Genomic DNA, 15,491 nt, shown 5'->3' with positions numbered 1-15,491 from the left:
GCTGAGCACTCAGGCAACTGCCAAACTGCATGGAAAAATCCTGGTGCACAGAAGAGGATCCGGTACCTTTGGGTTGTTTGTGATTTGCATTCTTTGTTACAGAAGCCAGTAAAAACAAGCCAAAATATCAACTTATTACTTCAGTCAGACCATTTGCATACAATTTGAAAGCACAGTAATTCTGAATCCACGTCTGAATCCTTATGTTGCTGATGCATAAGGAATAATACAACAGGATAAAATCCAATGAAAAATGAAGCTTTTCAACAGGCAAAGCTAATTCCACTGAGATGGATCAAGTCATGGCTGCTGAGGATTTCAGCATTCAGGCACCTTTGTGAACCCTATGATAAATTTGATCTGTTTTCTCCAAGTAAAATCAAAGCCAAGCAAGCTTCACTGGCACGCAGACTTCTCACATTTTGGCTGCTTCTGTTTGTAATGACCAATGTCCATGGCTCACTGGTCTCAGGACAGATGCTGCTCCCCAGACCTGCACCCTTGGCACTGTGCTGTTCATGAGTAACCGGGGTCACTTCACAGATGGAATAATCCCACTGTGGATCAGGACACTCTTTACGTGTTGCTTCACCGTGCTGTGTTGAAACTCCAACTCTCCAGAGTTCCACGGGCTTGCTCCCATGTATTTTATCCTCCTGGTCACAAATGTATCCCAACAGTGCTTCACACAGGTCTCCTGCTGCTAATGCATCCCCTCCCGGCATTATCTAAGTGCTCCTGGTACAAACCCTCTGATAAGCAGCACATCCAGCACTATCAGCAACGCGTTATGAAAGGAATGTCGTGGCAAAGCGCTGCCGAGTCACAAGACAAAAACCACCCCGGTGTTTACAGCAGGGTAGGAAATACCACGTTAAAATAAAAGCACGACAAGGGAAGATTGCACACACACTTTGGGGTGGAAAGAAATCCAAACCACCCCTAAGCCCCTGGTTCCTTTGTCATCGAGTCAGTGCAGTACAGAGAAGATTTGTTTGGAGTGAAAGGCTTTTTGTGAAGCTTTATCTTGGCCTCTAGCACACAGAACTGACAACCCTGAAGTGGCAAAAACCACTTGCCAAGTGCCACATTCAGCGAACAAAGGAACCCAACACCATGCATGGAACAGCAAACTATCAGCTCCCAGGGGGAAGTGTCATTTTCACATCCAGTTTGCTACACCAGAGTGGGAGAGAAGCTCCAACTGTTTTGAATTCATGTGTCAAGTCAATCACAGGAACAGATAATATTGGAGTTATATAAAATTTCGGAAGGAACCCCCACCCACCACCTGTAACACTCACTCGCCACTGTCAGAACAGTTCTGTAACTGAAGACAGCACCAAAGAGAAGTTGTCCTTATGGCTTTCTGCACAGCAGATGATGGGATCATTACAATTTATTCTACATATGAACTGAGAAAGAGAATAAGTGTTTATTTTTATTCCCACCAGAACAGTATCTAAAAGTTTCCACTGGACTCTGACTGTAAGTGCTACTTTCTTGATTTTAGTTTAAAAAGTTTTGCATCTTAACCCAAAAACTTGAATTTCAACAGGAAGGAAGGATGGAAGGATGGAAGGATGGAAGGATGGAAGGAAGGAAGGATGGAAGGAACTGCCCCACAGATGACTTCAGCCTGTTTTGATGCAAGGCCTCGCTGTCCCACCAAGGGAAACCAAACCAGATCTGGTTTTGTTTCCTCCTTGTACCTTAACCAAGACCTAAAAATGGAGGGATTTCTATTCACCTGCAGAGGTAGCGTTGGTGTCAAAGCTGGGAACTGAGAAGCAAAAAGCCATGTCCAGAGGAGGGTGGCCCCAGGACCTCCACACCAGAGCCAGCGATGGTCTCAGACGTTCTGCTGGGCACTGCAATGCAACGAGCTTACTCCTAGCCACACCTAATCCAGCCAAACTGCATTAACAAGAGCTTGGACATGCACTGAGGAGCTGAGTCTCTCCAGCTTTTCTCCCACACAGAATTAGGAGCTTGCATAGGGTAATTTCTGAGCCCAGGCAGAAGAACTTTGTGTGAATAGTACCTAAACGCATTCTCGATGCCATGTGCAGAACCTCAGGTTCCCTGATGCTGCAAGTCTCACCCCTCAACCTTCCCTAGAGCCCTCCTCCCCTCCTTTGTACACACTCAGTGCTAAACCCACAGACTCAAGTTTTACCTTCTGCTGTGTGACAGGACACCAAGGAGGGATCACACCTGCCCTGATTTCCCCATCCACCATTACCCAAATTAAAGCGACACCAGCCCTGTCCTCTTTCACGAGCACTGAGTGAGAGCAAAGGGAGAAAACCACAAGGGAACAGATGCTGTGGTTTGAAGAACAAGAGAGAGAGAGAAAAAGATATCATTGCTCTCTGAAAGCATCCAGAAATGTTCCCATTCAATTCATTCAGGCCTACACAAGATCAGGGAGAGCACAGGACTACTGTGAGGAAAATCTAGGTCACATATGATCACAGCAGCACAGCTGCCATCATCTCAATGGCCATGTGAAGTGAGGACTGCAGCAAGGACCTCTGCTGAAGAGGGGTTTTTTTTCAGTCCTGTTTTACAATTTCCCCTCATTAAGGTGTATTTGCCGGCAGGGCTGTGAGTACATTGGGTCTTCAATTGGGGTGAAGGATTTAGCTATAAATCCCAAAAATGATTCAGTCAGTGGAATTTCTGTAGGATCATTTAAATAGTTTATAGGCTGCCAGGCAGGATTTTAACCTCCTAACAGTGACAGGAACAGTGTTACTTTCCTGTTCTTTTGAATGCCAACACATTTCTTAGTTCTCTTTGTTTCATTTCTGTTGTGGATACACACTGCTCCCATTTTCATTAGGGAAACAGGAATCTTATGCTGTTTTAAAACACCTGTGAAAACTTCTTGAAATCCTCTCATTCAGTGCTCTCTTTTTGTTAAATACACAGGTCAAACCCTGTGGTCCCTTCTCCCCTTTCAAACAGAAAACTTAAAATAAATGCATGCACACAGAAAAAAAAAAAAAAGGGAAAAAAAAAAGAAAGAACTAGGACAGCACAGCCCCAAACCATTATCTTTTTTCTTTATATTTAAGCAGACCCTGCAGCACCTTCTCCTCTCCCCTTTTCTACACCTGAATAAAGCCAGGCAGGATCTAAAGCCCAAATACTGAACACTCCTGCAATTCAGGAGATTAGAGGGAAAGGACAAATGTTCCTGGGTGCCATGAAGTTAAGCCAAGCATCTTGGAGCAGCATTCATTAAGGAGCTGTGCCAAAAGTCCTGGCGCAGGCAGCTGGAGCAGGAGCAGCTGCGGCTGGGGAGCAGAGGAAGTGCTGCACAGCACAAGGCAGGAAAATAATGCACACAGGGAGCCTTTGGTGGAAGTGAGGATGTTACAGATAAAGCTTTAATAAGGATTTGTTCCCCAAAACAAGTAGCCCAGACAGCAGAGCAACAGGAAGTCAAATCACCTAAGTGCACAGGGACTGACTCACACCTATTGTGAGACCTGGCCATTTGTCTCCCATGGTTTTCCAAGCCCGGTGATGCTGCAGCCCTTTCCAAGCCCTGGGACCAGCACAACTGCTTCCAACCTCAGGGAAAAGCAGTGACACTGGGGGCTTAGGGCAAGGACTCCTTTGAGTCATGGCTGCTAATTATGTAACTCAGTATGTGTGGAAAAGAGATATTTTAATGCATGGCAGTTCAAGAGCAAAGGCTCATCTCAGTATCTTAAGTAGTATGTCCTTTACCAGGGACTAGAAGTAATATCTCTGCTATAATATTAAAAAAATCTGACATAAAATCAATCCTGGCTGGAGATCTTGGGTGGTAGCCGACCCTGGCAGCACAGCCCTTCTGCCCTCTGTCAGTCTCTCCCTGTGGAAGTTCAGGGGGGATTCCAGTGGTCCTTCAGATCCATCAGCCTCCCTGAGATTTGGGGGGACTGGGTGAAACCTTAACCTGTTTGTGGCTGCCAGGCTCAGATTTTGCAGCTAGCTGAGGAGCCTGTGTTAGCTGGTTTGAATTCAGAATTCTAATCAGATGAACCAAGTAACTTTCAATCAAATTAGGAGAACAGTAGGGTTTGTTCTTAATCCACAACCATTTAATCTTCCGACTCATTAGTTGTGCACAGGCTCTATGAATATGTATATCTGGAAGGGAAAAAAAATGTCTTTGACCTTGATGGGAATAATAACACACATCTCAAGTAGGTGTGAGCTCACCTTCCATCACATTCACTTTATTATGTAGATTCAACAATTCCTATTGCTCTGAATCAGGGTACTGAGAGTTACAGGCAATCCTGCAGCCAATTAGGGTCCTGATGAACCTGGAATGATTAGCACAGTATTTACAGCCAAGCTGCCTCCTACCAATTTGCATGCAAATAAAAATATATCTGTTTCACCAGGCCATTCTAGGCGATATAACCAGGCTCCAACAACTGGGGTGAGGAAGAGAGGAAACACATTCAAAGACAAAAGATTCAGAGCAGGATTTGGTTTAAGATCTTGAATATACTGTTTCAATACATCAGTGTCATTCGTGCAGTCCCTAATGAAAAACTATTCATACCATTAATTTTTTTAAAGAATTTAAATCCACATACAAAAATACTTAGCCACACTATTTCTGGAATGAAGATCTCAGCTATCAGGAACATTTCCTCAGTTTAAGAAATTATTCTATACTGCTAAGAAAAATAAACTCACGGGCAAATTCTCTGAGTTTCATCCAATTTCCCGGTTTATACTTTATTTCTCCTTTTACTGAAATTAATGGGGGAGTTTCCTTTGACTGCAATGGAAGTAGGATTGCAGAAACCCTGTCTTCCTTAGGTCGATTTTGTTCCTCTTGTGTTCCATTACAAACACTCCGAAAACTGACCTTGACACTTGTCCACACTTCCTGCAATGGGAGTGGCAGAACTCATACTGAAGGCGGTGGGAATTAGGCCCAAGTACCTGATGCAATTTGGGCACTACACCTGGAAAATATTTCAATATGAAACATTTGTGAAGCACAGACACTGGCTTGGGCTAAAGACAGCCCTGGGGATCAGGGGCTAGGAAAGAATCTGACTCAAGTATCTAAGTAGGACTCTTGTGCAGCTCTTGCTGGAAGTCTCCCTCTGGAAGCTGTAACAAGGCTGGGGAGGGATCCAAGAAAAGTCATCTCCTGTTCTCTTTCTCACTTGGGTTTTCATCATAGAGAAGACCAGGCTGTCCCATCAGAGCGGTCCAGAGGCAGGAAATGGGACAAACTAAAGAATAGAGCAAGGGAAGGGGCACTAAACCCCAGTCAGGCAAGAAAGAACCCAAGCGGGACCATGGCAGGGGACTGCATCCGGCAACAGCTGTAAGGACGAGAAGCAAAATGTGGATCTCTGCTATGTGAATACCCAGCAAAATCCTGCTAAAACAGGGAGTGCAAGGCAAAGAAGCCGCTGCAGACTGATGGGCAGACTTAAAAGAAGGGCTGTATTTACTTTGTGTTCTTCTCCTGTTCAACCATTCTGTTTCTATCTGTTTGCTGTCTCCATTGTTGTTTATTTTAAAAGCCCCCATGGACCAGAAATTCCACACTTGTGATGGAGCCCCTGCAGAAGCAAGTTCTTTCCTCAGCAACAAAGCAAATGCCAGCAGAGAAGGGGCTCCCGCTGCAGAGGCAGCGCTGCCCTTAAGTGAACCAGCATCTACACGTGCAAAGCCTTCCCTCCAAGTGGGGAAGACCTTTTAACTTGACTCTGCCCGTATCAAGGGGATTAAGGGTACCATTTAACTCAGCCCAGCTTCTCAGCTAACAGTATCCTTGCACGCACCTCCACTGCTCTTTGGCAGCTCTGTGCAAGTTCACTTGAGCCAGCTCTTAAGGCTTTTATCTTTAAAGCCAATGTAGATAAAAAGTTCAGGAGGCCATGGAGATGCAACCTAAAGCTGCCCCTCTAACGTTGCAGGCTTCAAATGAACGAGGGAGCAGCAACAGCCGGTGCCTCAGTGCTTTCACCGAGGGATCCCAGACAGAGCTGGCCCTGCCGAGCTCGCCCTGCCACGTCCGCAGTAGGATTTGCCCGCCCAGCAGCATCCCAAAACCCCAGCTTCTGAGGAGAATCTGCTCACAAACATCATCTGTTTCCAAAGGATGGCTTGTGCTGGGGTGAAACGAAACAAGTCCAGTTGTTGCGTTTCTTTTTCCCTGTGGAGCAGGTTCAGGCCAAAGAAATTTAACCGCTACTCAGCTGTTTTCTGCTGACATCGCTTGCATTCCTCCCTCTTCTCAAATAACATTTGAAACTCCCTGCCAGATAGTGCAACTTGATATATGCCCTGATGATAGAGGGTGGAGGGGAGGAAAGTACATTGGCTAATATTTTTCCATTACAAATCTAAACGACCCAATCTACAGTTTAATCTGCAATAAAAACAGCAATTTCTGAAAGCTGGGTCACTGACTCGAGGCCAACACTTGTACCCGAAACCTTTACACACAGATCACTTTTAAGGGGTTGTGATAAAATTACTATCAGTGCAATTTCGAAGGTACAGCTTTTGAAGCCACCCAATGGATTTTGAGCCCCAGACTCCTGGATCTGGAGACAAGATGTGACTCTGCTCGGAGCGGTTCAGCTGGCAGCAGTCATGGTGCCAACAGCCTCATTCAACCCCGATGAGATTTTTCCTTCCCAGGTACCTCAGAGATCCTTCAGTATTGAAAACGATGGTTTGCCTTTCATGAACTCAAGTCTCAGTGGCTGCCACCAACGGAGGAAAAAGCCGGCATTTACCACACAAGGGTTTTCCTATACTAATGGCAGGAAATACCACAAATACCAGGATGAAATAAAGATCCACAGCCCCTCCAAATGCCACATGAATTAGCAAGGTAAGGGCTTAGAATTTCTGGTATTTAGATGTCAATGCTCCTCTATGTGTTTGGAAATTCGGGGGTTTATTACCGCCTTTTATCCACAAATATAAATTTGGCTATTTTTGCCTCTTGATCACAACAGCAGTGCTCTCAGAATTAATATATTTCAAAAATATGCAATGGGAATGATATGTCAGGAAAAGAAGAAAACACAGTTTTGGCTGTGCCCCTGCTCTGCAAGAGAGGAAAGAAAAATCCTTTCCTTTCTGTGGGGACTGAACTATGCTGGGATATTTGGTCCATTTACTTTACCAACTCCCTGTGTTTCTCTCCCAGGGCTGGGAGAGCAAAAACATGATGAGAAATTTTACTCCAATGTCAGCTGGCCTGAAGACAAGGAGTACAGAACCCTCTGAGGGAAGGCAGTTCCCCAGAGGCTCACAACTAAGAAGTATTTCAGCTGTAAAAGCTTTGCTCTCCCCATCAGCACAGCCATGGCTACTGGACGTGCAGCTGGAGCTCAGCCCCTGTGAGCTGCACAGACAAGGATGGACAGACAGCCCCTTTCATTCCTCACACCCCAGGATTACTGACCATTTGTCTGGCTGTACATCCTAAAGATGGAGTCTGAACCCTGGTGCAGGCACCAAAAGCATAAATGTCCTCAGGCTAAACAAACCCTTTAGACCACAGCAAGTTTCCACTTTTTCTATTACTTCAAGACTTATCACCTAATCTAAATGATACCACCACCAATCTGATTTATTCTGCGATCACCTCTCACTTGGTCCAGGGGCCAAATACCACTGGAGTGTGACAGAATGTGCCAGCAGTGAGTCCTGGGTCCACCCTGTCCCCTTACAGGCCCCTGAGAGCCCCTACTCATGCTGCCAGAGCCTGTTGGCCTAACCTGATACAGACATTGCTTCATTCCAAGCAGTCACTAAAACATCTCTTTGTAAGGGATTTCCAAAGTATATTCATCACAAGGTGGTCTCCAGTCCTTCACCCCTATGGGGACATTCTTGGAACAGCCAAAATTCAGTTCTCTCTACGCCTCAGAGACAGGATGCAAGTTAGTTGGCTTGGAGCTTGTATGAATAAATCAGCTTTTAGAGGGAATAAAAGAAAAGCGTGACAGAATTTGGTCCTTCTCATTCAAAAGACCTTATCTAGCAGCAGAGGGAGCGAGGAGGGCAGATTCACCTTCAACATGATAATCTCCTGCTAGCTCTACTTACAGCATTCCCAGCTCCTGCCCTTCACTGGATGCTGAGCACGAATGTAGGAATGAATCACTGCTGATCTTGGCAAAATACCAGTCTCCCTCCCTTTGCTCCAGCTTGGAATAATCCCAATTTTCCAAATGGCTTCAGTGAATCCAGGATTTAAGTTCAGCTATTAAAAAGTAGCGGGAACCCATAAATCACAGCTTTATATCAGTGAGCTCTTTGATGCATTTAAAACAATTACTGGGGAATATATGATCTTCCTAAAAATAACTGTTTACGTGAACACCAAGAGAGAAGCTACTGTCAAAACAGAATACATGGACAATCCAATCTCCACCCTCAACCCTGAAGGCAGGCACGAAGACTCTCTTCACTCTATTTTGCTGCTCACAGCTGTATTAGAATGGATAATACGCCGAAATGACACATGCTTATGATGATGTTAGAGCAGCATAAAAATTATGCAGTAAATTAATGTATGCAGCAGATTAATGTATGCAGTAAATTAATATATGCCTGCTTTCAAGGCCAAGAGGATGGAGATCACCAGCCCATAGGAGGTCATTTTTTTCACCCATCATATTGCTCACAGTATGGCTTGTAATTATAGACTTTTACACACCAGGCTTGTATCAATGGTGACATTTCATTCCTGCCATGCGTATGGACACAGGAGTGCTGGATCAGGCAGAAAGAGCTAATCTAGAAGCAGCTCAAAGAAGAAAGGAGATTAATTCATTCGGCAGTCCACACCTTGCCAGAAATTTTTACCAGCAGAACTTTCCCAGCCTGCAACCCACAAAATTGCTCTGCCATATGCAGTTTTCAGCTTCTGCTGTTGTTGTTTTCAGGTTTCCACTAATACTACTGGTCTGTCACTAGAGCGTGACAGGGTCTGTGTATCACACAGATGTGGCTCCCACAACAGTAGAAATGGGAGTTGCCAGCTCTGCTGCACATGTGGTGACAAAATATGACTTGTATTAATTAGGTTTTGGAGCAGAGAACAGGCTTTTATAACAGCTGCCCCACTGAAGAGGTTAGAGCACACCAACAACCGACCAGAGTTAGGACAGGGCAGGAAACCACACACCAGAAGTACATCAGCTCCAGGTCACAGGAAGCACCTGTGGCACCAGATGCTGCTCCTGAATATCTGCAGTGGCAACAGGAACACAGAACCTCTCTGCTCCCATCAGCTCTTTTGCAACAAGACAGGGCCAACACACAACTTCCACCACCGAGGTGACCCCTGTCATTAAACCCACCCAACCTGCACCTCAGCTCTGAAGCCCACCCCATTAGTGGTGGTGTGTGATGCCACAGAGCTGCTCTGGTCAACCTGCAGAGAAAATCCACACTGTCCTGGGGATCCTCCAGGTTGCAAATCCATGCTGGAAGAAAAACCCTACCTCATGGACGCCAGGACCACGGAGACACTCCAGCCTGCAAGGAAGGCTTTTTCCACAATGGTTAGAGCAGGCTGGGACAGGAAGAGGGAGCTCTTCCACTGTCCCCTGCAGAAACCCAAACACAAGGACCTTCCTGAGTTTTGTCCTCTCCTTCCCAGTCTTTTGTCTTTGCTCTTACAGCCCCAGATCCCTTCATCTTCTTTTGCTGCTACTTCCACCACCCCTTCCCCAAGAAACGGCACATTTCTGTCGAGCTGGCAGTGCTGGAATCCAGCGATTTGCACTTCTGAGCCTCCCTGATCCACCTTCCCAAGGCTTGCTCTGTGGTTCTGCTGGCAAGAGGCTACCAGTGAAAACAGGCATAGAAATAACCTGGTGGGGGGCATCCAGCTCCAATTGAACACAAAGCTGGGAGTAGGATTTACTGCACAGAGCATTGAAAATCTTTGGGTTTGGCTTCCTCATGCATCAAACTCTTGACTCTGCTCTGTGTGCACGAGATGAATGTTATTGGTACAACCCACTTAGGAAATCTCTGAAAAAGATTCAGCCACTGCAGCATGATGAGGGAAGATGTCTTGATTTAAGAACACAGACATTACTAGAAAGGGAGAAAAAAAATAAAAGGGTCTCTTACTGTTCTGACATATCAAAAGGAGACTAATGAACCACCAGTTCATAGAACGACCCTGCTCTTCATTTCAGAGCCAGGCTGGCCTTTTGTGTTAAGGACACTGAATAACAAGAGCAAGAACAAACAGAAAGAACCCTTTCCCCCTGCCCAAAGTAAATCCTGAAATGAAATAATTTAAAAACTACACCCTTCTGCCCTACTTTAAGGTCCACATAAGAACAGATGAAAAGTTTTGTTCCATTGGCAAAACTGAATCAAGGCTTTTGATCCTCAAAGATCTCTTAATCGCTTTGCACATTGGTTCTTTTCATTATTTCAAACATACTTGAAGACAGACACTTTCCTCTCTCCCTTTTTTCCTTCTTTTTTTTTTTTTTTTTTAAAGACTTCTCTGTGTTTGGGCCATTTCCCAGCCAACTCTGTCAGGATGGCAGACAGCTGTTTGTTCTTTGCTCCCTGTGAGTTTCAACATATACACACGTTGATCTGCATTAGCAAAGTCCAAAAAAGCAGGATCCTTGCCAACAAAAGTGTTCTAGCTCACAACATCCACCTCTTCACCCTTCTGGTGCTTAAGAAAAGTTCCAAGGAAGATTATATGCTTCTGGTTAAAAAAAGAAGGTAGTTGTTGGTGGGATGATTGCTGGGTTTTTTTAAAGCTCAACTCAGAATTGGAGTCTCCGTCGCATCAAACTGAACTTAAATCAAGGTTTCTCAGCAATTTCACGTCTCTGCAATTCTAGGAAGTCAAATCTAGCAACAAACCAGCAATTCTTAAAAAACCACAGGGATAGAATTTACATTAACACAGGGCATCTTAACACCCCTGTGAGATAAGTCCAGACAACTGGAGTCAGGGTTTTCCAACAAATATACATACAGTTACCTTTGGGTTTTTATTAAAGTCTTAATCCTGCTCTTGCACTCACTGCCCAGCTGAATGGGCAGAGACATTTCCCGAAATGAAGACCATTCCCTGCTTGTGCAAGACTTTGCAACGAGTAGGTTCCCAAAAATTAGACAATGAATTATGGACAGGAGAGATGGGAGGTGGAGTGAGAATTGGCCAGCTCACGAGCCATCAAGGGGGATGGATAAGATCAAAAACAAACTCCACCTGGAAAGCTGCATGTAGGCAGCAGAGTAGAGCAAGTTTAATGCGTTCAGAGCCTGAGGCATTGTTTAGCAAGTGGGTGGATGCTTTTTGAGCCAACTTCATCTACCCAAATGGTGTCAGAGCCATTGTAAACTGCCTTGTTAAATTATGGTCACAAAGCAATCCAGAGCTGAGGAGGGCCGGCAACAAAAGGCTGCACAACACAAAACAGGCACATGCCTTGTTGTGCTACAGGAGGCAGGTAATGGCAGCACCTGCTCTGCAGGAAACCTTCATCACCCAGTGCAGGCAACACAACCAGCCTGAGCCCCCCAGGGCTCGGGAGGACACTGTCTCTGTGTGATCTGGACTACCTCAGCCAGACTCCTCCATGTTTTCTTGTCACTAACAAGAGGAAAGAGTCTTTCTGCTGGATGTCAAAAGATCTGACTTGGACTTCTTCATGCAGCTGTCAAACATAGCAGCCTCCCTCAGCCTCCTCTGTCTTGACTCCTCTCTTTTTTCTCATATATATCCCCTAAAGGCAAGGGAAGTCTGTAAATAAATACGGTACCTAGCCCCACACTGCTTGTACTGATAGCCAAGCTTTCAGATTCAGCCACAGTAAAGCAACATTTAGACCCTGCTCATTTATTCCACTGCACCAAATGAGTCAGATGAAACACAGCTGAGACCACACCAGCCACCACTGGCCCCACAAACCACTTCAGTGGCCTCAAAGAGAGATGAAAACCCCAGATCCCTGCCTGACAAGTGTCCTGCCTGCAGCACTAGGGGTGTCTGCAGGCAGAGAGCAGTGCCCAGCTCCAGCCCACACAGACCTCATGGGCACTGGACACGTCCACACAGCCGGAGGACAAAGTAACTCCAGGGAGATGAGCTTTCCCCTCATCAATTTTTAGGAGCAAACCACTGCCCATCATAACAAGCATGTTTTCCAGTGTTCACCAGAGTACAAAGCTTGACAAGAGAGGACTAAAAGGAAACCAGGGATTCGAGCCACCTCCTGACCATAATGGGAATGCCAGACATGGGTTGGCAGCTGGAGTGTGGCAAGAGAGAGCTGCTCCGTAGGGCCTCCCTGAGGACACAGCTCCCTCACCTTCACAGCCATGGGGTTTCTCACTGTAGGTGCCTGACATTTTGCAACACCTTCCTGCATCTCAGTCCCACAGCTGTCACAAGCCACAGCCAAGTTCTGCACTTCATATGGATTTCTAAATATCATACCTACAGTGTCCTGCTGCTGGCAGGGTAATTTCCAGTTCTGCCCTTCCCAGTGCACGTTGTAACATTAAACTTTATTTTACTTGGCAGCCAGAGCTCACTTTTAAAACAGCTGTGAGCAAAAGACCCCTCAACTGGTGCAAATAAACATGGTTTTATTTTTAATTTGTAAATTAAAACAAACAACTTGTGTTCCAGTCAGTGCAGTCCACATCTATGGATCCATAAAACCCCACACAGAGCAAAGGAGACCTTCTGGCCTCTCCAGTGCTCTGAGAGGCGCCTGGTTTTACCCTTAATATTGCACATTGATAAGGATAGAAAACTTCTGAGGCATCTCTGAGTCCTTTTTGCATAACCCCCTGAAATCTGAGGCCTGCTGTGCAGACTACAGTTTCCACTGAAAAAAATGTCCAACTGAGCAGGAGATAGGAATTAAACCTAGAGCATAGGTTTAGCCTACAGAGAACTGAAACTATGGAGTAGATTTGACTAGATTTTGTCCATGGTCTTATTTCTCATGGTAAGGGCAGGCTTGTAAAGACCACATTTGGGAACTAACTCCTAGCAGCAGCAATCTGCTGTTTCCCCAGGAACAGCAGGTCTGAATGCCCAGTAAATTTTTATCCTCATTGCTGATGGAAGTAGTTTTATTCCTGAAAAACTTAAACCACTGAAGCCCAGCACTTAAAAGCAAGTTGGTCATACCTCACCCAGCCTGGCTCCCTGGAAACACAGGAGTGACAGAGAGACTGAGGCAATGTCTGCAGGCCTGGCGTCACTGCGCTGCCACTCCACACACAGCTCCAGGAGCAGGAGCAGCAGATGGAGAAGGATTGTTCAAATGGCAGAGCTGGTCCTTCCTTCGGAGACATACGGCTCTAGCAACAGAGGAAAACAACCAGTGAGGAGGTTTGAGGAGAGCAGTTCTGGAACACATGTGAGAAACAAATGCAAGGCTGAGCAGAGGCTCTGGAGCTTTTGCTGTTCCTGGCATGGCACTGTGTTGGATACACAGGGTCTTTTTCAAGTAAGACCAAGTTTAAATGAAACACCTGATGAGTGAGTATTTCAAACTACATCCTCAAGATAGAGGAGATTGCCAAAAGCCTGGGTCCTGCAGTCTCTGGCACGGCACAAGTCTCTGCCACGAAGTAAAACCCAGAAGGTGAAGATGCATCGAGCATGCACAAGGCTTCCAACCTAGATGTGCCCACACATGCTGCTGTACTACAGAGAGATGCCAAGAGCAGAGCTTTTTGAGTTAGAAAGGCACACAGGCAGGCAATGAAAGAACTTCAGATTTGTGCTAAGTTCCCTTAGCATATAAACTATATCTACTATAAATATACACATGGTTTATTTATATGTAGTAAAGGCAAAAGGGCTCAGGAGCACTTGGCTCAGTTTGAGTTTATGTCCCTCCCACAAGCTTTCTGCAAAGGTTTAGGAAACCTTCTGCTCCTGTCTTCCTCTGGGTTGGGTTGTTACATTTGTAAAATAAAAAAGTCAATCCTTCACCTGTTTCTGGTTCAGATCCACTAGCATCAGCATCGGTATTGATGGAGCAATTCAGATCACTAATTTCTCTGTGAGCTAAACGTTAGTACTAGTCCCACTAGAGCATGGTGAGGGGCTGCTATTCTGCTACTGCTCCTTGAGATTGGTTTGGGTTACTGTTATTGGGGAAAGAAGAGGAAAATCATACTGCAAAATTCACCAGCTCAGGATGTCACGGTATTCTGAAGCTGATCAGTGCAACTGGGTGGGTCAAACAGCTTCACTGTGGAGTTCGGAGATATGAGGCCAGAGTTTTCATTAGTCCCTCCTGTGGATGCTGTAACTTGGAAGATTGTTTCCAGTACCTCTGCCCACCAGCTTTTCCCAATTCAGCCCGTTACTTGTGGGAGATTTGTGCAAGAAGCCAATCTGCTATTCTAATGCAACTCAAAGCCAACTCCTTTAGTGGACAAAATACAGTCAGAGCAAATTTTGTATCTGCTTTCCCAAGGTCCCTTCTCTCAAACAAATAAACAAACAAAAAAAAGTTTATTTTTATAGAGCTTGGCTTAAAAAGCCAGACTTGGAAATGTACTGAGTGGAGCAATTCTCCAGCACCACCCAAAACTAGCCAGCAAAGGAAATCTCGCCAAGGCTGTTAATTTGACGTCTGGGGGGAAACGAAACCTATTGCTGCCATCTGCACAAAGGAAACAGAGGCAAAGCAAACCCCCGCTGTGTGAGCAGAAAGAAAGGTTCAGCATAGCAGAGACAACACAAACCATATGAGACACTTGTTAAACCTCCTTCCTGCTTCTTTTTCCAACACTAAATGCTTCAGGACAATGATCAATCTATTCAATAGAAGCTTCAGACAAGACCCCAGGACCATCAGTGGTGCAGGTCTGTTTTCCTACAGATTCTGGCACATTGAGACCCTGCTCCCTGGTAAATCTTTAAGACAACATGAATAGTTTGCATACTCTGAGCCCCACAGATGGTTTGGATCTAAAGACCTTGTGCAGACTGCAGTGGTCATGAAACTCATCCTCACAGGGAGAATTTGGGATGCACCACATTTTTACTGTTGCTTGTACTGCTCAATTTGTGAAGCAGAATAAGTAAGTGAGCTTTTAAAAAATAAAGGTAGTTTGAAAAGAGCTTCATCTACTGTGACGTTTTGGTTCAGCTCATTTCACTCCAAAGATAAGCATGACTCTAGTGTGGGCTATTGCCCAGGTGAAGAAAACCTCTCCCTCAGTAATCCTGCTCTGGTGGGGGTTAATCTGCAATCACCTCTGTCTGTGGACAGGGCCCCTACAGCTGCACCAACATCTTGGGCTGGAAAACTGGCAGGAATACCTTGGTAGTGCACCAGGAGGCTCTGGGAATTTCATTACATTTTCCACTCACCCAGCGTGTCTCCGGAAGGCCATCTACGGAAGAGAACAGAACCAGCGTGTTGCCGCCCAACCCTCTGGAATTTCTCCTTTCACACCCACTG

Source organism: Corvus kubaryi, unplaced genomic scaffold (genome assembly GCF_017639235.1).
Source record: "Corvus kubaryi isolate FWS band 111438036 unplaced genomic scaffold, C.kubaryi_AGA036_p1.0 37394, whole genome shotgun sequence".
NCBI classification, from domain to species: Eukaryota; Metazoa; Chordata; class Aves; order Passeriformes; family Corvidae; genus Corvus; species Corvus kubaryi.
Note: the sequence above shows the minus strand (reverse complement) of the source record.